Consider the following 26,441-nt stretch of genomic DNA (forward strand, 5'->3'; position numbering starts at 1 on the left):
AGAGGGAGTGAGAGCACATCCTTCTTCTATGCCATCTTGAACCAATCTCCTCCATTTCAGTTTTATAGGAATAAATATTGTATAGCTGTTAACCAAAGATAAGACACTAATTGGCCTGACCAGTCATCTTTCATTTCATTAGTTAGCCACATTTATTGTACATAAAAATGTGCTAAGCACCTTGAGAAATTAGGAAAGGAAGATGAAGGTCATATCCTGGAGTATAAGTGAATGGAGTTGTCTCTGGGCTTCTGTTACAGACTTTGGCCTGTCTTGGGCTCCTGGATCATAAGTTACTTGGTAAGATTGTCTCCCATCTCCACCAGCACTTACCCTGTGCTCTATAGAATGCCACTTTCCCCAGGGAAGTCAAGCTATCCATTCTTTCTTCATTGTGTGGTAGCAGCAGATATGTTTCTCCCCATTTTGCTGATAGCAAAAGTGAAGCTAATTAAATTGTAAAGGTCACTTCAGATAAATTCATCTGATTCTGAAATTTTAAGATTTCACTGCAGGAAGGAAAAGGGTTATAAATGTCAGGTGTAAGGTGTGTCCCATATTAGGTTCTCTCTTGTCATAGGCTGTGCTTCCTGGGAGAGTGTTGAGAATGTGAAGGGTGGTGTTTCTGTGCAGGTAGGAAAAAGAGAAATGTTAAAGAAATTGGTGAGCCCACACATCTCTCCTGCAACAAAAGAGAGTCCCCTGACTTATCAAAGTATGTTCTAAAAAGTCATGTATGTGCTATCTTGAAGGCTGAAGAAAAAGAAAAAAAAATCAGTCCCTTCAGACAATAGACATATTTGGTGGTAATTTTATAACTGAGAAAACAAACATAAACATTTAAGGAATGATAAGTTCTCCCAGTGGAAATCTCTTCCCCTTCCCAACATGGCACGCAATTGCCTGTAGGCTTTTCGAGTCAAAGAAACCACCTGCATCTCTTACCCAGTGAATCTTCAGGAAGATTTTCAGTACTTCTGCTAATTTATGTCTGTGTGATTCAGGTCTTTATTGGAAAATTGTGCAATATCAGGATCAATACCCAGGGACTCTGGAACGCTAGCTAGTATACACTCAGAGACTCCTCCAGTGGATGAATGTGCAATTTGAAGGGAATGCACATCCCTCTGTCAATTAGGTTTTTAGGTTCATGAAAACAATGAAATCAGCCAGGTATTTAGCAAGGGGGAATATGAGACAATAAAATCTCTCATAATGAATTTAGTGCAATTCACTTGGAAAGCAAAGGGTAGAGGCCAAGAGAAAGAGAGAATGGTTGTAAAGCCCAGATCACTCCAAGAAATGATAAATGGACTTATTGACTATGTTTCAGAACAGCTACCTAGAATAGTTCCTTCCAGTTGAACCATAGCCATTTCTTCAAAAATAATTGGCAGGAGTATTTGGATGTAAAAGAAAAAAAACCTCTCACATATATATTTACATTCATTTTTTTCAGGACATCTTTTTGTCTCTTCACTTATTTCTGGCTTATCTTGTTCTCTGAGAAAGACTGTGTTTATCTCCACCTGGAAGAGAGGGTGAGGGAGGACTTGGAAAATGTTTTTTCGTTCCTTACACTTGAAACTGCTCTGCCTCTGAGACATTTGCAGGATAGAAGAAAAGTCCTTTGTATAGACTCGTAGACTAGACATTGCCTCACCTGCCTCTGACAGGCTCCCTTTTACCCTCAGCCAATTGCTTCCCACCACCCTACTTGCACTGGCAGTAGGTCCTGAAGTGTTGCTATGGCCTGACCCTTACAGTAGAGTCTGTTTTGTTGAGTGGCTATAAAATGCAAGTGGAGTAATGCTGGAAGGGCCCCCAGGGAAAGCTGAGATTTCTATAAGAGGTCTGCTCAGGAGCCCTAACTCTTGCTTTCTGTTGTTTCCAGTTTCTCTTTGCAGCACAAAAGCAGTTTTGAGTTTAGAGAGTCTTGAGGTATTTTTACTTCTAAGAGTTATATTAGTACAGGTTACCAGGTTAGAGGCTTAAGGTCACCATTTTAGCACTACGAATGGATAGAGTCAGAGTATGTGACCACCTGTGCTTCCAGGCAGATCCAAACAGAAGTTGGGGAGGTGATATCAGGTTGACCAGCCATGGTGGTAAACAGTGTAGTTGGGGCTGGTACACATTCTCTTGAGCCCAAGAGGCTGAGCAGAGGCTGATAAGATGTCCTTTCCTTTATGGAAGGGAATACTAAGACTAGAGGTGGGCCAGAGAATTGCAAACAGTATGCAGGGAATTGCAGTGCTAAAAATAGGCCAAGTTCCCTATGCTGTGTACGAAAGCAACACATCCAGTATTGATGTAGCTGCTTTGTGCTTTGTGTCAGCCCATCGCCATCTTGAAAAGTGCTGTTTGGGAGCTAGTGAAATCTGGCTAAATTTAAGCAATAGGTATCAGAGGTTTTGCCCCAGTGGTGTGCTTGAGCTAACTTGCATGTGCTTGGGGAGAGTCAATTTTGTGTGTGTCTTCCAACTCTGTGTTTGGTCATAAGCTGGTAGCATGAAATGGGCCTTGGCAGGAGTACTGACACCATGGAAATTGGCAAAGTCTACAAATCCATGTCTAGTTGTCCAACATGTACTGGTGCACCACTGTCTTGAGCCCTTCCACTTGGAATGAATGGACTAGTTTGGACTGAGGAATTCACTTTTGCCTGAGTAGAGCTGCCTTTTGTCTCAAAATCCTTGCCTCTAATCTCTACTTCTAATGCTACTCCTGTTCTGCTTGCCTCTGGTCAAACTCTCTCTGCCCTCTTGATTCCTCTAGCACTTTCTTTCTGCAACACTCTTTGGACATTTGCACCCTTGACCCTCTTTGAGTTTGCTGTTGTTGCTGTTTTACTGTATTCCCTGTTTCTTCACCGAGAATGTGAGGGTGGGGAGAGTGGGTACTGTTGAGGGGCACCAGCAATGGTGGCAACAGCACAGACAGGAATGGTTCAACAGGGAGCTTATGCAGAGAGGAAAGTGACTTGAAAGGCATATTAAAATAATTTGAAGTCCGGGGGTAACACCCATTCAATATAAATGACATGAGGAGAGGATTTTGCGGGTCTCATTCTGAAGATATTCCTTCCTTCTGAGGCTCAGTTAATGACTTTTTTTAGTTAACACTATTGGTTCCCAGTCAAAACTATTCAAGGAGTAGCCTTCTCTATGGATAGGAGAGAAGATTGTGCAAGAAGTAAATGGGAGCAGGAAGCTATCACTACGCACTTCTGCACGTGCCAGGAGGGCTTTCAGGAGAGTTCTGGAATGGGAAGGAGGAGGGAGGAGTAGCCAACTCTAACAGCTCCTGCTGTTTACCTGCCATGGGTCTGTTAGCGGGAGGCTTTCCCCTTAGCTTCTTATACGCCCCTCTCCTCTCTGTCCCACTCCTGCAGGCATTTGGGACCTTTTCTCCCTGGTCCCCAGAGTCCTGGTCAGTTCTAGCTCCCCATTGTCTGTTTCCAGATTTTACAGTCTTCTTTCCCAGGAGGCCTTCTACTGAAGAGATCCCAGATAAGGGTGACCCTTCAGAGAGGATCATACATCTAGTTTACAGAAGCAATTTCAGAGTGGGCCCTGGGCCCTTGAACCCCGATGGGGGAGGTCCAGGCTAGTACGAGATGGGCAGCATGCCCTTTGAGTTACACTAACAGACTGTGTCAGAGTCTGGCTTTTCTGGTGAATGTGGGCCGTTGGGGAGGTGGGGTTTCTCAAAGACGGTGTGAGCATGACTGTGTAGGTGGGTGTGGGGTGGAGGAGATGTTTGGGAGAGGCGAGGGGAATACGGGTTCAGTGGCCACCCTGGGATAGCCAGTCTTTGCTCACTCCAAGCACTAGAAGAGTTTGCTGCCTTTGTTCTGCTTCCTGGTCACACTGGCTGGATTAACCAGGGATGCACTAATTCCACTGACATGTCAAAGGCTCTGAAGACAAGAAGATGAGTGAGGGCAAGAGTAATAATAAAAAGGTGAGGATAAAGGAGCAGGTTTATTTTAAACACATTTTTCTTTTGACTACCTGGAACATATATCCTTGTCCTACACATGTGGTATTGGGAATTTTCAAGCACAACACTGTCTGCTGTGCAATGTAAATGCCTTTCTACATCACCATGTTGAACATGTCAGTAAATTACATCACTCACCAATGCTCTTCTGCGAGTGGAATTGTGCTTTGAAAATACTCAGAAGAGGATGAGAAGGATAGTTGACATGTGGGTTATGAACAAAGACATTTTCATTTTTTATTAATATCAAATCAGCTTTCCCTACCTCCATTAAGCAGACACTGAACAAATAGTAAAAGGATATTGGTGGAAGGGGTGCTGAACTCTTAGCCTATTCAGGGGACCCACATGTTTTGAACTGACCTTGTCAGTGAATGAAGGAAGGAAGGAATGAATGGTGCCTTGGAATAAATATCACTAGTGTCAGCTATTCTAACACCAGACCTAGAAGAGAAAAATCCCTGGGCTTTGAGTTAAAGAGGTAAAATTGTGTGCGTGGGTGCGCGTGTGTGTGTGTGTGTGTGTGTGTGTGTGTGTAGGGGTAATAGACCTAAATAGTGGCTCCTCTCTTTAAAAAAAACCTTGGAAACTCTGCTCAATTTTGATTTAGTTTAGTCCTTTACATCTACCTGGGCTCATATCACCGACATACTTTTAAGTGCCATGAAATCAAGATTTGGAGGAGCCTAATTCTCCACAAACACAGATTCTCTACTCGTATTTTCCCTTTTGTCTTTGTGTGAAAGCAAATGCTATTTCAGGGGATCACAGTCCTAGGAAAACGATTAAGGCTTGTTTTCTCTTTATCCAGGCCTCTGGCTTTTAAACACTGTTAAAGCATGTCCGGAAGTGTAGGGTATGATCAACACAGGAGTTTTTGACATCAGGACTTCCAATCCTGTTCCTGCATGCTCCCCATAATTGGACAGCAAACAATGCTCCTTTTCTTCCTTTTGACCATCTGTATTGCTGTGGAAATCTGTGCAAAATTAGGATGATTGCTGTGATTGTACACTTGAAATTCCCAAACTCAACAGTGATGAGGAAAGGGTGGCAAGCTCGTTGTGGTTTTTATGAAATCAAGTAAAACCTGAGAGAGACAGTGGCCGGCTTTAGTGGTTGGTATCAATACCAGGTACAATACAGTTAAATTTTTGAGAAAACAATTTCTCCCATATTGACACATTTAAAGTATCTGTTTTATCTGCATTTGTTGGAAAGGGGCACATCAGTGCCCTTTGGGCTTCATCACGTGTGGTGTTGTCACCAGGCAGCCCACTTCTATGAGAAGCGGGTACAGGCAAAAGACGCTAACTGTAGTTTGAATGGCTGCTTCTCCCTGCCCTAAACCTAAAGCTCTGTCCACAATCAGATATGACATTTGCGGGGCTCATTGCAAAATGAAAATACAGGATCCCTTGTTAAAAATTTTATTAAGAATTTCAAGGCAGTGACAGCAAAGCAATAAATCCAGCATGGGACCCTTCTAAGCAAGGGGCACTGTGTGACTCACAGGTCACAGGCCCGCGAAGCCAGATCTCGCTCTGATCTTCCTAAATAAGATGGGATAAGAAGGAAGTACCTGAATCCTCCCGGGCACAATTTACAGTGTGTGCCGTCTGGGGAAGAGCACGGAGATGAGATGATGTTTCACCGAGGGCCCAGGGATCCGTCCTTCCTGCCCTTGGTGAACAGGAGACAGAGAAGCCTGGAGTGGGTGACTGGGGTGACTTTAAAGTCCCTTCTCATCTTGAGAGTCTGTAACTTTGAAGCCCTTATCCCGAGGGCACTCTAATTCGAAGATGCTGTACTTTTCTTCATTACTCTTCACAAAGAGTAATCTTGCAGCTTTACCACTTACCAACAGTGATGACCCGGGGCTGGTGCTCTGTCATCTCTGAGCTTCCGTTTCCTTGTTTGTATAACAGAGATACACTTACCTCGGAGTGGTTGTGAGGATTGAATGCCACGATGGGTGGGGAGTGCTCAGGAAGGTTCCAGGCACATGGTCAACTCTCAGTAACGGCGATGATGATCACGGTGATTCGGGTAAGCCTTGCTTTTGGCAAAGTGTGTGTGAGAGAGAAAGCCCCCCTCTGTGTACTGCCCACTACCCACTTAGGCCCCGGGTGACAACTTGGTTGAAGGGTTATGCTATCCCAGCGGGCTTCTTCTGACTCCTTTTTTCCCAGCTTCCTTCAGCTTAACTTCTTTCAAATGTAGACTCTTTTGAATACGATGAAAGTCCACGGCTAACAAAGCCGCTGCTGGCAGCAAGGTCACCCAAAGAGAGGCAGTCTTGTCCTCTGGGCGCGCAGCACAGCATGCATTTATTCAGACCCTCCGAAAGCTGGCCCGCTGTGCTGACAGAGCCCCAGTGGCTGTTGCCTCTTGCAGCCTCTTTCCAAGCCAGGCAGAGGGAGGCTCTTCCTCTCTGGACTCAGCTTGGAGGGGTCGTCAAGGTCCATTTGCTGGTGGTGTTGGTGGTGTTAGACCCCTTCGCAGATCCTGTGGGTGGTCCCAGAAGTGGGGAGGCACTAGCTCGCTCTTTCTAGGGGAGCGTGGGGCACTTGTCAATGTTACTCCCTCCTTTTCCCCATGGGATGGGGCGGGCGTGCACAGGCTGGCCTGAGTCAAGGTCAGTGCAGCATTTTAGGGCAGTGGGCCCGCTCTGTCTGAAACCTTGCCCATATCCACACTTGTTCCCTTCGGACTGACAGAATCTCTTAGATCTGGCAGGCCTCCTCCTGCCACAGCCCTTGAACTTCCACTGCACGTGAAAGCCTAACTCAGCCCCTACCCTGGTGCTCTTTGCAGGGTCTGACTTCTCTGCCACCAGAGTGTTCAGGATGCAGTCCTCCTCTCCCTGGGTTCCCAGCATTGTGTAAGGTTGCTGTTATTTTATTTATTCTTAGAAGGTGGAAATGATTATCTCATTGTTTTGGCCAATGAAGAAACTGAGGCTGTTTCAGGATGGTGCCCAAATGCACGTAGCTGGTACGTGGCAGCACCAGCATTTATATCCAATTCTGATTCATGTTTCTCTCAGCAACTGTTTGTCGCCTTACTAGACTAGCATCCTCAGATGGGAACACTCATCCTAACACGTGGGCCTCAGCTGCGAGGCAGACACACGTTCTGCGCACACAGGCAGGGAGGAGCAGGGCAGGGCAGGGCTTGATGGGGTGTCTGCTCTAGTAACATGGGCAGCATCTGGAGGACACAGAATCCCCGGGGGGCTGCCCACTGCGCCTGGCTCTCCTTAGAAGACAGAGTGAACATGGGGCCCAGAGAACCTTGGATACTGCCTAAATGTGTAGTTTCCCCCATGATTAGCTATAAGGAGAGGAGCAACTAAAAGTAAATATCAGGATAGTAATACCCAGCTTCATGGCAGAAAGACTTCCATAGGATCCTATAGCACATGGAATCAGGGAAGGTATAAAACCCAGCTCTTTAAAGACCTGAACTTGGGCATATATCCAGAGAAAACTCTAATTCGAAAAGTTGCTTGCACCCCAACGTTCATTGCAGCACTATTTACAATAGCCAAGACATGGAAGCAACCTAAATATCCATCTACAGATGAATGGGTAAAGAAGATGTGGTATCTATAGGCAGTGGAATATTACTCAGCCATAAAAAAGAATGAAATAATGCCATTTACAGCAACATAGATGGACTTAGAGATTATCATACTAAGTGAAGTAAGTCAGACAAAGACAAATATCATGATATCACTTATATGTGGAATCTAAAAAAATGATACAAATGAACTTATTTACAGACCAGAAATAGATGCACAGACATAGAAAACAAATTTATGGTTACTAAAGGGGAAAGGGGGTGAGGAGGGATAAATTAGGAGTTTGGGATTAACAGATACACACTACTATATATAAAATAGATAACCAACAAGGACCTACTGAATACACAGGGAATTATAGTCAGTATTTTGTAATAACCTATGTAGGAAAAGACTCTGAAAAAGAACATATGTACATATGTATAACTGAATCACTTTGCTGTACACCTGAAACTAACACAACATTGTAAATCAATTATACTTCAATTTAAAAAAAAAAAGACCTGGACAAAGAGTTGAGCCAGATACGCCACTCTCATCTCTGGCAACATTACCTCTGAGGCATCCTGGTAAATGGGGCTGGGACTGCTTGGTAGAGAGACCTTAGACAACTTGACATGGCAACAGGTAGACATCATGGAAGACCTGGATGTGTCACTGTGAAACAAGGTTCACTGTGCTTTAGAAGAAGCCCTAGACAGACTCCACATAGCTGCCACCGATGGGAGTGGTTCTCCTGATATCTCAAAGGGTGGGTGGGTTTGACTAGGGACCTGACAGGGCTGCTGTAGGTGGAGGTCCCTAGCGCTCAGCAGCTCAGGGCTACCAGCAACAGGGCTAACACTTTCATTTTATCTGTTCTACATTATCCCAGGGCAGGGTTGAGCTTGGTAGAGGGCGGGAGCATTAGTGGAACTTAAGGGTGACAGAAACCTATCCCTGACCTCACTGATTACCACTATCTCCCTATTATACACCCTCATGTTACAAGGAAACTGGCATCACAGTGTGTTATATCGCATTTATCTGTGTAATTCTTTGTCATGTATCTTTTAGTCCGTTTTTGCTCATCATTGTTCCCAGTGCTTCATACAGTGCCTGCCACATTCAGCAAATGTTCAAATAAATATTTCTTCAATGAATTAATTAATGAAAAGTTCGGGAAGTAATAGAAGATAAGAAAGTGCTTCAGAGATAGTTTAGTGCTGCCTTTCTCGTCTCTGCTGATTAAGTACGTGACAGATACCATAACTATCAAGAGTTCCAGATAAGAATCCAGAAAATGCTATCTTTTACAGTGTCATAGAAATACAACCTTTGTTCCTTCTCAATTGCTGGAAATACACTTGTCTTTGAATGAAATGAGGCATTGGGGCAGTAAATATGCCCTTTGGCCCTGGTCCTGAATTTATCAGTTACAGTTCCCACATTGAAGGCATGAGAGTCATCAGGGAAAAGCCAAGGAAAGGAAAATAGATTGTCAATCTCTGCCTGGGGATCCAAGGTCAAGGTAAATGTCTAGGGGAGGCTAAGAGCAGGAAGGTTTGGAGGTTGTCTGTGTGGTCTGAGGGGAATCTGAAAGGCTAGCTTGACCAAAAGGACACCCTTATTAGCTTAATTGGAGGGTCACAAATTTTTATCTTTAGGCATTTCTCTTTGGATTTAGATTTAACTCTAGAGTTCTATAACTGTGTAACCATTTTCCTGGGAGAGGTGGGCATGAAGCCTTGAGCACCCTGGAAGCATGGAAGCACGAATTATTTTGATAAATTACCGCAGTTAATGACTGAGCAGAGGTCTTCCAAGGGCCAGAAGGAAAGTACTAGGTAAAGTTGAAAGGAGATTGGAGTGTGGGGAGTATGGGGGCTGGTGGGAGTTGGGAGGAAAGGTCCTGAGGAGGGTGGGCTCATGGGATATTCCTGTGTGGGCAAAGAAGAACTTGACAGAGAAACATTGCCAGGGTCCCAGCAAATACCTGGGCACACTCCAACTGGATGTTTTGAGGGGGAGTTTAGTGAAGAGACTGTTACAGATGTGTGATCAGGGTTTAGGGAAACCAGGGGTGGTGTAGCACCTTGGGCAAGCACTATCAGGGAGCGAGCTGCTCCACCCCCGGCCTGGTGGAGCAAGGGAGGAGACCAGTTATTGGAACCTGGAGGGAATAGCCATAGGAGGGGCACTTATAAAATGTGATGGATTAAAGATAGATAAAATTCTCTGATACCCTTTTCATCAAGAGTGGGGTCTATGTTCTTTCCCCTTGAATCAGAGGGGCCTCTGCAACTGCTTTGACCAATAGAACATGGCAGAAGTGATGTTGGATCTGTTCCCAGGCCCAGGTCTTAAGAGACTGGAAACTTCCATTTCCTTTCCTTTGGACATTTGCTCTTGGAACATGGACAACTTGCTGGGAGGAAGTCTAACAGCCCCAAGTAGAGGCCCACCTAGAGAACTGAGGCCTCTGCTAACAGTCCTAAGCTTGCCCAGACCATAACCTACACCAACTTGCTAGCCATCTTGGAAGTGGATTCTCCAACCCTAGTCAAGCTGCCCCAGCTTATGCCACGTGGAGCAGAGATGAGTTGCCCCACCGAGCCCTGTCCAAGTTATAGCTTCATCAGTAAAATAAATGTTTGCGGTTGTTTAAAGCTATGAAGTGTTGGGGGTAGTTTATAACCATCAGTGGTTACTAGAATATATGAGTTGTGGCCTCAGTGGCGGGACACAGATAATCCATGGTAGCCTGGCAGGAAGAGAGCCAGGGGGACAACCCCCTTGGCTTCTCTCACCTCCTGCCTACTTATTTACTGCCAGTGACCTCCATCGAATGGACCCAACGAAAGCCAGAGGATAAGGAACCCATTGATGTGTCCTTGTAGGTCAGCCCCCTGGCGCACACACAGAGCAGGTTGGAGAAGCGTGAAGGGAGCTCTGGAGTGACAGATGGGAGACAGCCAGCACAGGCACCAGGCAATTTAAAGTTGGTGTCATGGTGTCGATCCCATTTGATACAACTCAGCCACTCAACCTAGCAGAACATGAACCTTAAAAGACAAAGGCCAGAATCTCTTTTGGAAGGTAGCCAGGTATGTGATCAATAAGCCAGAAAGGAGAAAAATCTGCCTGAGATATTTCTTAATCAAACAGCTAAATGTTTGATCTAATCAGCATTTAATCAACGTTAATTCAAATGGAAAATGCAGTAACACCCTATGGATGCTGGCCCCTCAGAGCAGCGCTGGGGTTGAGCCCGCCTTCCCGATTTCCTGAGTGGCCGTCCAGGGGGAGCCCTGGGGAGCCGGATACCCAGTGAAGGAACTGGCTCTGCCTTTATGTCCCATAAAATAAACATTTGTGCTTCCAAGGAAATAGGAGTAATCTGGCTAAGGAGAGAGGGACACCTTCCCAGGTCTGAAGCCCCAGATAGACAAACCCAGGCGACCGGGGCAGAATCAAGACTCAGGTTACTTTGCTAGTCAGCAGTGGCAGTGAACCCACTGGCTCCTGGGGGGGAAATCCCTGGAGCAGTGTGCAGAGGGCCAGGTGCCCCTTCACATCTGCCTCTGGGAGGGCAGGAGGGCCACTCCCTGGGCTCTGGGGTGAGCCGCAAAGCCAGAGTGGCACTTGCCAACATCCAGCAGGAATTTTGCAAAACCTAGTGAGTGGGAGCATTGGAAAACTGCCCTGGCTTAAAGGGAGGTGGTAGAATGTGATGATTAGAGCTGGGATTCAGCAGTCTAGCTACCTGGATTCAAATTCTGGCTCTGCCTCTTGCTAGCTGTATAACCTTATTTAGCTCCTCTATGATTCTGTTTTCTCATCAGTAAAATGGGGGTGCTAGTACATACTATGTGCAGCTTTTATGAAGGCTCAATGAGCTCTTAGCACATACTGGAGGAAACCACAGGGTGAAGTGGTTTAAGAGCACCAGCTCTGAAGCCAGATGGCCAGGGTTGAATCCTGACTCCACCACTGGCAATATGCATGATGCAGATTATTTAATTTCTCTGTCTCAGTGTCCTCTTTTATGGGGGATTAGCTGTACCTCCTTCATTTGGTTGTCACGAGGACTAACGAGGTAATCCGTACGAAGGGTTTAGAGTGGGCGGCAGCTCTCCTTTAGCTGCAATGAGCACGATACCTACTCCATCCTGCGTGTTTGGCACGTAGTGACCTCGCAATAGTATTTTCATTCTTCTGGAAGCACAGGTTAGAGGGAGAAACCCACATGCTCAGTTCAGATTCAACAGGAGCTCCCTGGACTGCCCTGCCTCCGGATTAATTGTTCTGAGTGTAGTTGAACGGTCTGTTCCCACAGGTGTGGTCACACTGGGTTTTGTTTTGTTCTGTTTGTTTTTCTTGTTCTGCTCCAGTCACATCTTAGCTTCTGGGCTGCCCACCAACGACATGTTCCCGCCGCCCCCGCGGTGCTCTCAGACCCAGCCGGGCAGAACGGGGCTGCCACCACCAGTGTGGGGTGACTGATGGCTCATCGGGAGCTGGGCTTCCCTTGTGCCCTGGGGCCTGGTTTTGAAAGAAAGCAAATGAAAAATGGTGGCAATAAAGAAGGCTGCCCGTGGTAGACAGCACCTCTTTGTTTCCAGGTAAATGATACGGTTTGGGCCTAAGATTGCAGAATCTGGAATCTGAGCCACCTGGTTCTCTTGCCAGCTTCTGGAACCCACTTGTGACACGGCACTTCCCTGTGCCTCAAAGTGTACCCTTCCTTTAAGATCTTCCTCTTCAGAGGTCTCGTCACGGTTTGCTGGTTGAGAGTGGTTTGCTCTGATAGAGTGCGGGGCGCAGGTGACTGAGACCACAGGGGCTGCAGGTAAATATCAAAGCATCCTAACCCGGCAGGTGAGAAAACTCCAGGCTTGGCCTGCGCTGACAGGCTGGGTGATGTCACATTTGTCCTTAACCTCCTGGGACCTCTTTTTGCAAAATGAAGGCAACCTGAGCTGACTTTGGGCACTCTCCTGAGACTAATAAAATCCTTGGAGAACGAGCTAAGGAAAATCAGGTGCGGGCACTTATCGTGTTGACAGAACAGCTATGCTCATCAGATCCCCTGATTTGAGGGCCTGGGGCGTCATCCTCAGGTGGAGAGTTTTCCTTCCTGCCTCTCTTCCTCCACGCTCCCTCCCGTCCCTGCCCTTCCCCACAGACCAGGACGATTCTCAGGAATGGCTGCCCCTAGGACCAGCGGAGGAGCGGGAACTCCGGGAAGAATGCTGTTCAAGGCTGGCCTGCTCCGGGAATGCAATGGCTTCTCCGGGGGTGAGTCCTCTGAGAGCCCGAGGAAGTGCTGCCCTCATCCTCCTCACCCAGGCTGATCTGGAAAAACTGCGCCCACAAGGAGGCCCTGTGTCTTAGCTCTGCCCTTTCTTAGCTCCAGTCCTTCTGAGAGGGCAGAGCCACGGTTCCAGCCATGTATCGTGTGATGAAAGAGGTGGTACAGAGTACAGCGGATAAACTCACAATGTCCACCATCCAGCCACAGAGCCTGACTGCCAAATAAAGCCTTCCCAGTTCAACTGTAATTTTTGCAGGTAAAATTTTCGGTCAGCCACCAGAGGGTGCCCACAGAGCTCTCTGAAAATGACCCAAACCTGCAGAATTAGGAAAAGAAAATTTCCAGTGCGTATAAGCCCAAGACCAACTACAGCTCCCTCACACATGAATGGGACGGATGCACAGGCCAGCTAAGGAGCTGCGAGTTTGCAGGGGAAGAAGAGCCAGAGTAGGAGTGACAGAAATTACCTGAATTTTAGCTAAACAAGTTGCATCTTGATTTTAAGTTGGCAATTGCAAGAGCACTTTGAGGATTGGCCCAGGGTGCATTTTCATTCCCTGGCAAAACTCCCTTCCCCACCCTTTCTTTCCCCAGCCGTGTATACAAAGGAAATGCAAATACATGTAAATATTAGCCAAGGCCTAACAGGCTTCTTGGAAGGTAAGGCTGCTGGTGCTATTTAAAAAAAAATCCTATAATGCAAGTGAAAGGACAGAGATTTTCTGAGCTGCTGCTCCTGCAAGAGGGTGAGGCCTCAGGAAGAAGAAATGGAGAAGCCATGGTTCTCTGAAGAGCTGGCCTGGCGTGGAGCGTGCCCGGAATGAGAGGAACAGAGGGACGGCTCCCTCCCTGTCCCCAGCAGGGCTGAGAAGCAGGCTGTGTCTGGCCTCCCTGTCTCTCCAGGGCCTGGCACACTGACTGACACACAGTGGGTGCCTGTTAGTGTTTGCTGAATGAGTGAGTGAATGGGAAGTGAGCTAGCGTGGGTGGGACACTGCCTGTGAGCTTTCACCAGGGTGAGGGGAGAATTGGGAAAGGGGTGGGTGTGGTGGAAGGGTAATATTCCAGGGAGAAGAGATCCCATGTTCAATGTTGGCTGCCTCTGGCTAGACCATTTCTGTGGATGTACAAGGCTCCAGATGAGCTGCTTTGGCTTTGTCTTAATGCTGGTCAAACTGCCCAGTGGCCCCATTTGTTCATAAGGTCCACTCATTCGCAGTTATTGGGTACCTGATGGGGACCCTGGCAGTTATTCCCACACCGAGGACCCCAGCCTCCCTCAGCTTTGGCTTTCTGGAAATCCAGTCGCCATGGAATTGGGTACTGGTTGCGGGGCAATTGGGCCATTCATCTCTCTGGACAGCTGCAGGCATTTTGTGTGCGTGCGTGTGTGTGTGTGTGTGTGTGTGTGTGTGTGTGTGTGTGTGAATATGTGAGCATGAGTATGAGTGTTATAATGCCTTGTGTGTGTAGGGTCTACCATCTACACAGCCTTTTTAAAAAAAATTTAATTTAATTAATTTATTTTTTATAGGGCAGGTTCTTATTAGTTATCTATTTTATACATATTAGTGTATATATGTCAATCCCAATCTCACAATTCATCCCACCACCTCTACCCCCCTGCCCCCCGCTATACCCCCTTGGTGTCCATACGTTTGTTCTCTACATCTGTCTCTCTTATTTCTGCCTTGCACACCGGTTCAACTGTACCATTTTTCTAGATTCCACATATATGCGTTAATATACGATATTTGTTTTTCCCTTTCTGACTTAACTTCACTCTGTATGACAGTCTCTAGGTCCATCTACGGTTCTACAAATGACCCAATTTTGTTCCTTTTTATGGCTGAGTAATATTCCATTGTATATATGTACCACATCTTCTTTATCCATTTATCTGTTGATGGGCATTTAGGTTGCTTCCATGACCTGGCTATCGTAAATAGTGCTGCAATGAACATTGGAGTGCATGTGTCATTTTGAATTATGGTTTTCTCTGGGTATATGCCCAGTAGTGGGATTGCTGGGTCATATGGTAATTCCATTTTTAGTTTTTTACACAATCTTCATACTGTTCTCCATAGTGGCTGTATCAATTTACATTCCCACCAACAGTGCAAGAGGGTTCCCTTGTAGATTTTCTGATGATGCCCATTCTAACCAGTGTGAGGTAATACCTCATTGTAGTTTTGATTTGCATTTCTCTAATAATTAGTGATGTTGAGCATCTTTTCATGTGCTTCTTGGCCATCTATATGTCTTCTTTGGAGAAAAGTCTATTTAGGTCTTCCACCCATTTTTTGATTGGGTTGTTTGTGTTTTTGCTATTGAGCTGCATGAGCTGTTTATATATTTTGGAGATTAATCCTTTGTCCGTTGATTCGTTTGCAAATATTTTCTTCCATTCTGAGGGTTGTCTTTTCGTCTTGTTTATAGTTTCCTTTGCTGTGCAAAAGCTTTTAAGTTTCATTGAGTCCCATTTGTTTATTTTTGTTTTTATTTCCGTTACTCTAGGAGGTGGGTCAAAAAAGATCTTGCTGTGATTTATGTCAAAGAGTGTTCTTCCTATATTTTCCTCTAAGAGTTTTATAGTGTCCAGTCTTACATTTAGGTCTTTAATCCATTTTGAGTTTATTTTTGTGTATGGTGTTAAGGAGTGTTCTAATTTCATTCTTTTACATGTAGCTGTCCATTTTTCCCAGCACCACTTATTGAAGAGACTGTCTTTTCTCCATTGTATATCCTTGCCTCCTTTGTCATAGATTAGTTGACCATAGGTGCGTGGGTTTATCTCTGGGCTTTCTATCCTGTTCCATTGATCTATATTTCTGTTTTTGTGCCAGTACCATATTATCTTGATTACTGAAGATTTGTAGTATCGTCTGAAGTCAGGGAGTCTGATTCCTCCAGCTCCATTTTTTCCCCTCAAGATTGCTTTGTCTCTTTGGGGTCTTTTGTGTCTCCATACAAATTTTAAGATTTTTTGCTCTAGTTCTGTAAAAAATGCCACTGGTAATTTGATAGGGATTGCATTGAATCTGTAGATTGCTTTGGGTAGTATAGTCATTTTCACAATACTGATTCTTCCAATCCAAGAACATGGTATATCTCTCCATCTGTTTGGGTCATCTTTGATTTCTTTCATCAGTGTCTTATAGTTTTCTGAGTATAGGTCTTTTACCTCCTTAGGTAGGTTTATTCCTGGGTATTTTATTTTTTGTTGCAATGGTGAATGGGATTGTTTCCTTAATTTCTCTTTCTGATCTTTCATTGTTAGTGTATAGGAATGCAAGAGGTTTCTGTGCATTAATTTTGTATCCTGCAACTTTACCAAATTCATCAATTAGCTCTAGTAGTTTTCTGGTGGCATCTTTGGGATTCTCTGTTTATAGTATCATGTCATCTGCAAACAGTGACAGCTTTACTTCTTCTTTTCCAATTTGGATATCTTTTATTTCTTTTTCTTCTCTGATTGCCGTGGCTAGGACTTCCAAAACTATGTTGAATAATAGTGTCAAGAGTAGACATCCTTGTCTTGTTCCTGATCTTAGTGGAAATGCTTTCAGTTTTTCACCATTGAGAATGATGTTTGCTATGGGTTTGCTGTATATGGCCTTCATTATTTTGAGGTAGGTTCCCTCTATGCACACTTTCTGGAGAGTTTTTATCATAAATGGGTGTTGAATTTTGTCAAAAGCTTTTTCTGACACGCGAGCCGGGGACAAACGCGGCGAGAGCTGCGTGACTCAGCCCGGCTCCCCGCCCGCCTGCCCAAGCCCCTGCGACCCCGGCTGGGATCCCGCCTGCCAGCTGGCTGGCCCCCTCACGGGGGTCGTGCTGCTGACCCGCGCCTGCGACCAGGAGGATACGCAGCCATGGGCTGCCTGGCCGGGAGTGTGGCTGTGCGGCTGCTGGGGCTGCCCATGGACTGCACAGAGGCCCAAAAGCATTGTTGGTATTTTGAAGGACTCTATCCAACATATTATATGTCTTTGGTCATCCGGTTACAGGGCCTCCCCAGAAGGAAACCACTGTAATTCTGCCCACAGGATGTGTAGCAAACAGATGCCGCCCTTGCGAGGACTGCTGAGGCTCCAGGTGCTGTGTGCAGGCCCTCTCCATACAGAGGCTGTGGTACTTTTGGTTCCTCCTGATGATGGGCATGCTCTTCTGCTGTGGTGCCGGCTTCCTCATCCAGAGGTGCATGTACCCCCTGCCGCTGATCGAGGAGCCGGCATTCAACATGTCTTACACCAGGCAGCCCCCGAACCCCACTCCAGGAGCCCAGCAGCTGGGGCTGCCGTTTTACACCGACCCTGGAGGACCAGGGATGAATCCTGCTGGGAACCCTGTGGCGATGGCTTTCCAGGTCCAACCCAACTCACCCCAGGGAAACACAGCCTACCCACCACCCCCTTCCTACTGCAGCACGCCACTGCCCCCATATGAACAGGTGGTGAAGGCCAAGTAGCCGGGAGCTGCCTGGCACCTGCCTGTGCAACTGGCCGGGGAGGCCGGGAGAGGCTGTCACTCGCCCTCCCTGTCCCCATCACTGTTCACTTCCAGGAATGGTCTTATGAGCCACTAAGGGCAAATTCCTTTTCGATATCTTCAAAGCAAGCACAGCTTCCTTTCAAGTTTTCCTTGGAGGATGAGTATTTGAATTCACCCTGTGTCTCCTCTGTTGCTTCTGTTTCCAATGTAATCTGTGCTCTGGCCGAGTGGAGAGTCCCGAGGGTTGACCGCCTAGGGTAGTGTGCCCAGACCCTCAGGGGAGAGACCCTGGCGGAAGGTGAGGCAGGGAACGTGCAGGTGAGTACGCATGAATGCGAGGAGGGGCCCGGGCCGCCCAGAAGGCCCGCGCACGGCAGGCGGCCCGTCTGAAACGAGGCCCCACAGGGCCGGCTGTGTGAGCCCCATGCCCGACAGTCTTCCTCTTCAAAAAGCTGTCAGAGAAACAGGCGTTGGTGGTGCAGCCTCTGAGCCCTCTCTTCTCCATCCCCTTCCTGAAGACCAGAGCTGCCCTCTGCACAGCCAGGGCTGGGAGAGCCCTGGGTACGGCTTGCACCTCAAGGAGATGGGGATCCGGAATGAGGCCAAATTGATGTCTATAGTTATCTGAAAATCACTAAGGAAAGTTATTTAAATTCATGGGAAATTGCCCCCTGCCTCAAACCGGACATTGCATTTGATGAGCTCTTGGTCTGACTTGGGGAAAAAAATGTTCGAGCCCTTTTTAGTGTGTCCTGTGGAAGGTGGTGTGGGGTCCTGTCCTGAGGTCAGACTCCGAGTCCTTCCTGGACATCAGCAGCTCTCTGGCCTGTGATCACGGCCAGGCACCTCTGCGCCCTCCCCTGAGGTAGCTCTGATGGTGGGTTGTGATGGACACTTTCAAAGCAGAGAGGCACATGCGGCTGGGAAGCCACATCGGCCCCTGGAGCGAGGTGTCCCAGCAGGGTGCAGTCAGTGGCTTAAGCCTGGCTTGGGCAGGCCTGGGCCCTGGCTGATTGATCTCAGCAGGTGTACGCCGGGCTCTGAAGAGGAGGAGCTTGCTAAGAAAAAGACGGGAACGCAAAACCCCAGGACTGCAGAGAGATCTCTTCAAAAAGGACTGAATAGATTTCACTGAGGAGTTAATCAAAATTAGAATAAAGAAGATCTGGTTGGAAATGCAAACCCTGGCTCAGAAACCTCTCTGGCCCTGGGATCACAGGTAGTCCTGGGGTTGTTAGGGGGCCGGAGTCCTGCTCCTCTGCATAGTGAGTAATGCCCGCGATCGTGTATTTAAACCCAGATTGAGACCTGACAGGTCATGTATAGGAAGGGCAAAGCCGCGTAGCCAAGACATGTAGGTCCCTGTATGTATAGTGGTGGGGGGTGGGGGTAGGGTGCTTATTTTTGAAAGGAACTAAACAGAGCCTCTTGAGAAGTTGTCACTCACTGAACTTGAGCATCAGGGCATCTCACTCGAGTGGGTACTGAGGGTTTTCATTCCCTAGCCCTAGTCACCCTGTCCCTGCTCTACTGGGACACGTCTATGGAGTAGGAGTGAGGAATCAGGATGTGGCCACAGTGACTTACCTTTTCTAAGGATGGAAAGTCTGGGAGCCTCCCCGGGGATTCCACGGGATGCTCTTGGAGCCAGATGAACACCATGAAAACAGACTGTGAACACGGATGCTGCTGCCGGTGTCTTTGACCACCGAGTGTGACCTCTGAACTCCTGTACCCAACTTCAGTACCTCCCGCACTCAAGTCCTTGATTCGAATGAGATAACAAAGCACAACATTTGCTGTTGACAACCCAGGACAACTACATGGGTCCAAAAGTTCCTCTTCCTCCAGGTCATTCATTTTGCATTTTCAGGTCCAGCTTCTCCCTTTACTGTTCTGATGAGGAAGCGCCCGAGAGCTGCCCCTGGAGTTGGGCTGGGTGCAGCTGAGTAGGCACCCAAATGTCCATGACAAAATTTTGTTTATCTTTTTGATAGCAAATGATCTTGAGACTGGATGATTTAGGTAGCACTCAACAATTTTATATTCACGTTTGTGTGAGATAAATTTTGTTTTCCCTTGAACCTGGGTGAGAATCCACTACTGTGGGCACTGACACTGTGTGTGGAAATTCCACTCGCAGTGACATTTCCTTCCCACTCTGTTTCCCCCCGTGCTGTCAGTGGACAGTGCCCACTGCTTGGAACCAGTCCAGCTCCTGGTGTGTGAAGTTCCATAGAGTTCCGTAGAGTGTGTGGCTAGGAGTGACCTGGGAGCAGATTGGTGCATGCTTTTCCTCTTGTAACACTTGGCTCATTTCTCTTTTTTGTTCTTTTGGTAGGGTCATGTTTCCTATGTATGCAAAAATAAAAATAAATTTGGGTGTGAAAAAAAAAAAAGCTTTTTCTGCATCTATTGAGATGGTCATATGGTTTTTATTCTTCAATTTGTTAATATGGTGTATCACATTGATTGATTTGCATATATTGAAGACTCCTTGCATCCCTGGGATAAATCTCACTTGATCATGGTGTATGAACCTTTTAATGTGTTCTTGATTTCTGTTTGCTAGTATTTTGTTGAGGATTTTTGCATCTATATTCTTCAGTGATATTGCTCTGTAATTTTCTTTTTTTGTAGTATCTTTTTCTGGTTATGGTATCTGGGTGATGCTGGCCTTGTAGAATGAGTATGGGACTGTTCCTTCCTCTGCAATTTTTTGGAAGAGTTTGAGAAGAATGGGTGTTAGCTCTTCTTTAAATGTTTGATAGAATTCTCCTGTGAAGCCATCTGGTCCTGGACTTTTGTTTGTTGGAAGATTTTTAATCACAGTTTCAATTTCATTACTTGTGATTGGTCTGTTCATATTTTCTATTTCTTCCTGGTTCAGTCTTGGAAGGTTATATCTTTCTAAGAATTTGTCCATTTCTTCCAGGTTGTCCATTTTATTGGCATAGAATTGCTTGTAGTAGTCTCTTAGGTTGCTTTGTATTTCTGCGGTGTCCATTGTAACTTCTCCTTTTTCATTTCTAATTTTATTGGTTTGAGTCCTCTGCCTTTTTTTCTTGATGAGTCTGGCTAAAGGTTTATCAATTTTGTTTATCTTCTCAAAGAACCAGCTTTTAGTTTTATTGATCTTTGCTATTGTTTTCTTTGTTTCTATTTCATTTATTTCTGCTCTGATCTTTATGATTTCTTTCCTTCTGCTAACTTTGGGTTTTGTTTGTTCTTCTTTCTCTAGTTCCATTAGGTGTGAGGTTAGATTGTTTATTTGAGATTTTTCTTGTTTCTTGAGGTAGGATTGTATTGCTATAAACTTCCCTCTTAGAACTGCTTTTGCTGCATCCCATAGGTTTTGGATCATTGTGTTTTCATTTTGTCATTTGTCTCTAGGTATTTGTTGATTTCCTCTTTGATTTCTTCAGTGATCTCTTGGTTATTTAGTAACGTATTGTTTAGCCTCATTGTGTTTGTGTTTTTTACGTTTTTCTCCCTGTAATTGATTTCTAATCTCATAGTGTTGTGGTCAGAAAAGATGCTTGATATGATTTCAGTTTTCTTAAATTTACTGAGGCTTGATTTGTGACCCAAGATGTGATCTGTCCTGGAGAATGTTCCATGTGCACTTGAGAAGACAGTGTAATCTGGTGTTTTTGGGTGGAATGTCCTGTAAGTATCAATTAAATCTATCTGGTTTTTTGTGTCATTTAAAGCTTGTGTTTCCTTATTAATTTTCTGTCTGGATGATCTGTCCATTGGTGTAAGTGAGGTGTTAAAGTCCCCCGCTATTATTATGTTACTGTCGATTTCCTCTTTTATAGCTGTTAGCATTTGCCTTATGTATTGAAGTGCTCCTGTGTTGGGTGCATATATATTTAAAATTGTTATATCTTCTTCTTGGATTGATCCCTTGATCATTATGCATTGTCATTCCTTGTCTCTTGTAACATTCTTTATTTTAAACTCTAGTTTATCTGATATGAGTATTGCTACTCCAGCTTTCTTTTGATTTCCATTTGCATGGAATATTTTTTTCCATCCCCTCACTTTCAGTCCGTATGTGTCCCTAGGTCTGAAGTGGGTCCCTTGTAGACAGCATATATACAGGTCTTGTTTTTGTATCCATTCAGCGAACCTGTGTCTTTTGGTTGGAGCATTTAATCCATTCATGTTTAAGGTAATTATTGATATGTATGTTCCTATTATGATTTTCTTAATTGTTTTGGGTTTGTTTTTGTAGGTCCTTTTCTTCTCTTGTGTTTCCCACTTAGAGAAGTTATTTTAGCATTTGTTGTAGAACTGGCTTGGTGGTGCTGAATTCTCTTAGCTTTTGCTTGTCTGTAAAGCTTTTGATTTCTCTATAGAATCTGAATGAGATCCTTGCTGGGTAGAGTAATCTTGATTGTAGGTTCTTCCCTTTCATCACTTTAAATATGTCATGCCACTCCCTTCTGGCCTGTAGAGTTTCTGCTGAGAAATCAGCTGTTAACCTTATGGGAGTTCCCTTGTATGTTATTTGTTGTTTTTCCCTTGTTGCTTTTAATAATTTTTCTTTGTCTTTAATTCTTGTCAGTTTGATTACTATGTGTCTCAGCCTGTTTCTCCATGGGTTTATCCTCCCTGGGACTCTGTGCTTCCTGGACTTGGGTGGCTATTTCCTTTCCCATGGTAGGGAAGTTTTTGACTGTAATCTCTTCAAATATTTTCTCGGGTCCTTTCTCTCTCTCTTCTCCTTCTGGGACCCCTATAATGTGAATTTTGGTGCATTTAATGTTGTCCCAGAGGTCTCTTAGGCTGTCTTCATTTCTTTTCATTCTTTTTTCTTTATTCTGTTCTGCAACAGTGAATTCCACCATTCTGCCTTCCAGGTCACTTATCCATTCTTCTGCCTCAGTTATTCTGCTATTGATTCCTTCTAGTGTATTTTTCATTTCAGTTATTGTATTGTTCATCTCTGTTTGTTCTTTAATTCTTCTAGGTCTTCGTTAAACATTTCTTGCATCTTCTCGATCTTTGCCTCCATTCTTTTTCCGAGGTCCTGGATCATCTTCACTATCATTATTCTGAATTCCTTTTCTGGTAGGTTGCATATCTCCACTTCGTTCAGTTTTTTTTCTGGGGTTTTATCTTGTTCCTTATCTGGTACATAGTCCTCTGCCTTTTCATATTGTCTATCTTTCTGCGAATGTGGTTTTCATTCCACAGGCTACAGGATTGTAGTTCTTGTTGCTTCTGCTATGTGCCCTCTGGTGGGTGAGGCAAGAGGCTGTCTTCGAGGCTTGTGCAAGTTTCCTGATGGGAGGGACTGGTGGTGGGTAGAGCTGGGTGTTGCTCTGGTGGGCAGAGCTCAGTAAAACTTTAATCCGCTTGTCTGCTGATGGATGGGGCTGAGTTCATCCCTTTTGGTTGTTTGGCCTGAGGCAATCCAGCACTGGAGCCTACAAGCCCTTTGATAGGGCTAATGGGCTCTGGGAGGACTCACACCAAGGAGTACTTCCCAGAACTTCTGCTGCCAGTGTACTTGTCCCACGAGTGAGCCACAGCCACCCCCCACCTCTGCAGGCGACCCTCCAACACTAGCTGGTAGGTCTGGTTCAGTCTCCCCTGGGGTCACTGCTCCTTCCCCCTGGGTCCTGATGCACACACTACTTTGTGTGTGCCCTCCAAGAGTGGAGTCTCTGTTTCCCCTAGACCTGTTGAAGTCCTGCAGTCAAAATCCTGCTAGTCTTCAAAGTCTGATTCTCTGGGAATTCCTCCTCCTGTTGCCGGACCCCCAGGTTGGGAAACCTGTCGTGGGGCTCAGAACCTTCATTCCAGTGGGTGGACTTTTGTGGTATAATTGTTTTCCAGTTTGTGAGTCACCCACCCAGTGGTTATGGTTAGTTGTGATTCTGGTGCTCTCGCAAGAGGGAGTGAGCACATGTCCTTCTACTCTGCCATGTTGAACCAATCTCTACACAGTCTTTTGACAGCACCCATGGCTGCCTCTTGCTGGTACATACCTGGAAGAGAAGAGATGATTGACATTTAAATTTAGAAACGGCTCCAGTTTGGGAACAAATTATTTTACTTAGTTTTCTGTACTTCTGATTCATCACAGAAGGAATCATGATGTCAGTGCCTTGCAGGGTTTTAAAAGGTCCCTACACATGCTCCCTTTCCAATATTTCTCCTTTGGGGCAGCTTTAATGACAATTTGGGGGGCCTTCAGTTGAGCCAGGAGGGCTACTGGACTTGGAAGAAAGAGAATGGTTTCAAGAATTATCCCCTCTCTCTCCTTCCCTGCCTCAGCTAAACCTGTCCATCTGATTAGCACAATAATGATCAGCTTTTCCCCACCTGACTGAGACGTTTGGGTTCCAGGACGATGATCCTTTTGGTTTGCAAATCTCATGCAGATGACGCCCTGAGGATTCCAGCGCCCTCTCTGGATTGGCCCAGCTGGGTGCCCCACACTTTGTGAGATCTGTAGTGACTGAGGTTATGTCTTCTCCTGGTCCTTTTTTATTTCTGATCTCCACCAGGCCCTGGCCCAGCACTGTGTACTTGGGGAAGTTTAGACCCAAGGGAGAGGCTATTAGGAAAGGGTCTCAACAAACTAGCTGTAGCTAAAGCAAAGGAAAAGTTTCTAGAAACTAGGCAGTCTCCTGAAAGAATGTTACACAAGATTGTGTTGTCAAAATAAGATCTTCTCTCTCTCCCTCTCTCTCTCTCTCTCTCTCCCTCTCTCTCTCTCTCTCTCTCTCTCTCTCTCTCTCTCTCTCTCTATATATATATATATATATATGTATATATATAGCTGACTCACTTTGCTGTACACTTCAAATGAATACAACATTGTAAATCACTATACTTAAATTTTAAAAAATTTGGGAAAAAAGATCTCTGTGGGGAAAAATCCATTTTTTTTAAAAGGGAAGAAAAGAAAAGGAAAAAGAGGCAAAGAATGGCTCAAACAACCTCTTTCCCTGAGCTCTCTGTCAAGAAGGATCATAGCACCAGCCAAAAGATTAGGGAGTTTGGACACCAATGGAGAGAGAGAAAGAGGTAAGGGAACTGTTTACCTTAGATCCACTGATCAGGGACCGCAGTGAGGTTGTGTGGCTTTGTGAGTGCCATTTTATCAAATATCCAGAGATAGTCTCTTTGCTATTTCTGAGAATGAGGTAAGGAAGGGAAGTCAGCTTTAAAATGCCCACTTTGTCAAGAAGAAACAGAGAAAGCGGTATAAACATTTACCTTTTTCTTGCAGTTCTACAAAGCTCAACTAATTCCTTTGTATTTAACCGACTCATCTTGAATATCTACCATGTCCCAGGCACTGCGACCTATATTCTTGCCCTCTAGGGGTTCATAGTCTAGCGAGGGAGGGAGAAAAATGACCAGATTGCACCAGAGGGGCCAAGTTTTGCCTACACCACTGTGACCTCTGCAGTGGGAGTTCTGGCCCAAAGGCTGGAAGGCACAGCACTCATGCCACGGGGCTCCACCTCTCATGTGCTATAACTGGGCCAGAGATGGGCACCGGATGGCTTGTCGGGGGGCTAGCCCTTAGGTAACTCTAAGTTGAGCCAACCCAGTTTCTCACATGACAATTTGTAATTGGGCTGCTGAGAGACAAAGTCAGTTAGATGTGGGGAACAAACTTTAAATTTACAGAGACTGGGGCTGAAGTCACCTTGAAGAGCCACACGCACCCAGAGAGCGATGATGCAAAGGAAGACAGCCAGGGGACAGCATGGGATGACTCACAGAGGGAGCAATACGAGAGAGTTTATTAGATGACTTTGAGCGATGGACAGTCACTTTCCTTCCCTGCCCTGGTTCCCAGCTCCAAAAGCAAGAGGCTTAATTTCTCATCTCTGTGTCCTGTGAGATTGCAGTTCTTTAAAATAAATTCCTCTCTTCCTGAGTTTCTTATAATCAAAAGTTACCTGATTTTAATTCAAATTGTTATGGAGTAATGTATTAGTTGCCTAGGACCGCCATAAAAAATTACTACAGCTGAGTGACTTAAAGCAACATAAATTTATTCTCTCAGAGTTCTGGAGGCCAGAAGTCTCAGATCAAGGCGTCAGCATGGTTGGTTCCTTCTGGAGGCTCTGAGGGAGAATCTGTTCCATGTTCCTCTCCTAGCTTTGGGGGTTTCAGTAATTCTTGACATTCCTTGGCTTGTAGATGCATTGTTCCAATCTCTGTCTTCATCTTCATGTGGTGTTCTCCCCACATGTCTCTGTGATTCTCTGTTTCTCTCTCTTAAATCCAAATCATTGGATTTAAGGCCCACCCTAATCCAGGATTATCTGTCTAGAGATCTTCACCTTAATTACATCTGCAAAGGCCCTTATTCCAAATAAGGTCACATTCTGAGGTTCTGGGTGAATATATCTTTTGGGGGGGACGTCATTTAACCTACTACAAACAAGGTATGAATATCTTTATTGCTGGATTACTCAACTGGTGGGCATGTGCTTAAATAAGCAACAAAACAGGGGTCCAGAGAAAGATTTTTTTTGAAAGAATATGATTTATTAAAAAAATGAAGTCCTTATGGAAAAAATTATGATTTAGGATTGCTTTTAATTTTAATTTTATACTGCAGTGGGAGAAAGAATTCATACTTTCAGTGCCCGGGGTCTCTAAATGTATTAACCAATGTAATTTGTGAATTATAAATAGTTCATGTGATTGGAAGGCAGGATGTAAGAGGGTTTATTGTTGTTGTTGTTGGTTTTATTCTACTTTGTGTCTTACAATTTACTGAGGCCTCTGGTGACCTTAGCAGGAACAACCATCATATTGCTAACCTCAGTGGGTTGAGGTTAAGGAATGAATGGAGGTGAGAAGATTGCTAGTATGGATATCGTTTGCAAGAAGCTTGCTTGTGAAGTGAAAGAAAGATTTAGGGGTCTCTGAGAGGTGGTCTGTCACCTCAGAAAGTTGATTAATAATCTGCTGTTTGTGTTTGAATGCTGCAATTAGCTTTAACCTCTCTCAGAACTTCTTAGGGATGGTATCCACTGATGATGTCTCTTAAACAGTAAAAACCAAAGTTGC

At 45.3% G+C, this 26,441-nt stretch overlaps 1 protein-coding gene and 1 pseudogene across 4 annotated transcripts in view; both read left to right on the plus strand.

The window, feature by feature from the left end:
• LOC309625107 (uncharacterized protein) overlaps positions 1–26,441 on the plus strand; it is a 758,084-nt gene that overhangs the window by 263,526 nt on the left and 468,117 nt on the right. The window lies entirely within an intron of this gene.
• LOC309625115 (WW domain binding protein VOPP1 pseudogene) lies at positions 16,923–21,622 on the plus strand (annotated as a pseudogene). The gene has a single exon. The product of its transcript is annotated as a WW domain binding protein VOPP1 pseudogene (transcript).

The sequence above is a fragment of the Balaenoptera borealis genome (genome assembly GCF_965194805.1).
Source record: "Balaenoptera borealis genome assembly, chromosome: 3".
Classification (NCBI taxonomy): Eukaryota; Metazoa; Chordata; class Mammalia; order Artiodactyla; family Balaenopteridae; genus Balaenoptera; species Balaenoptera borealis.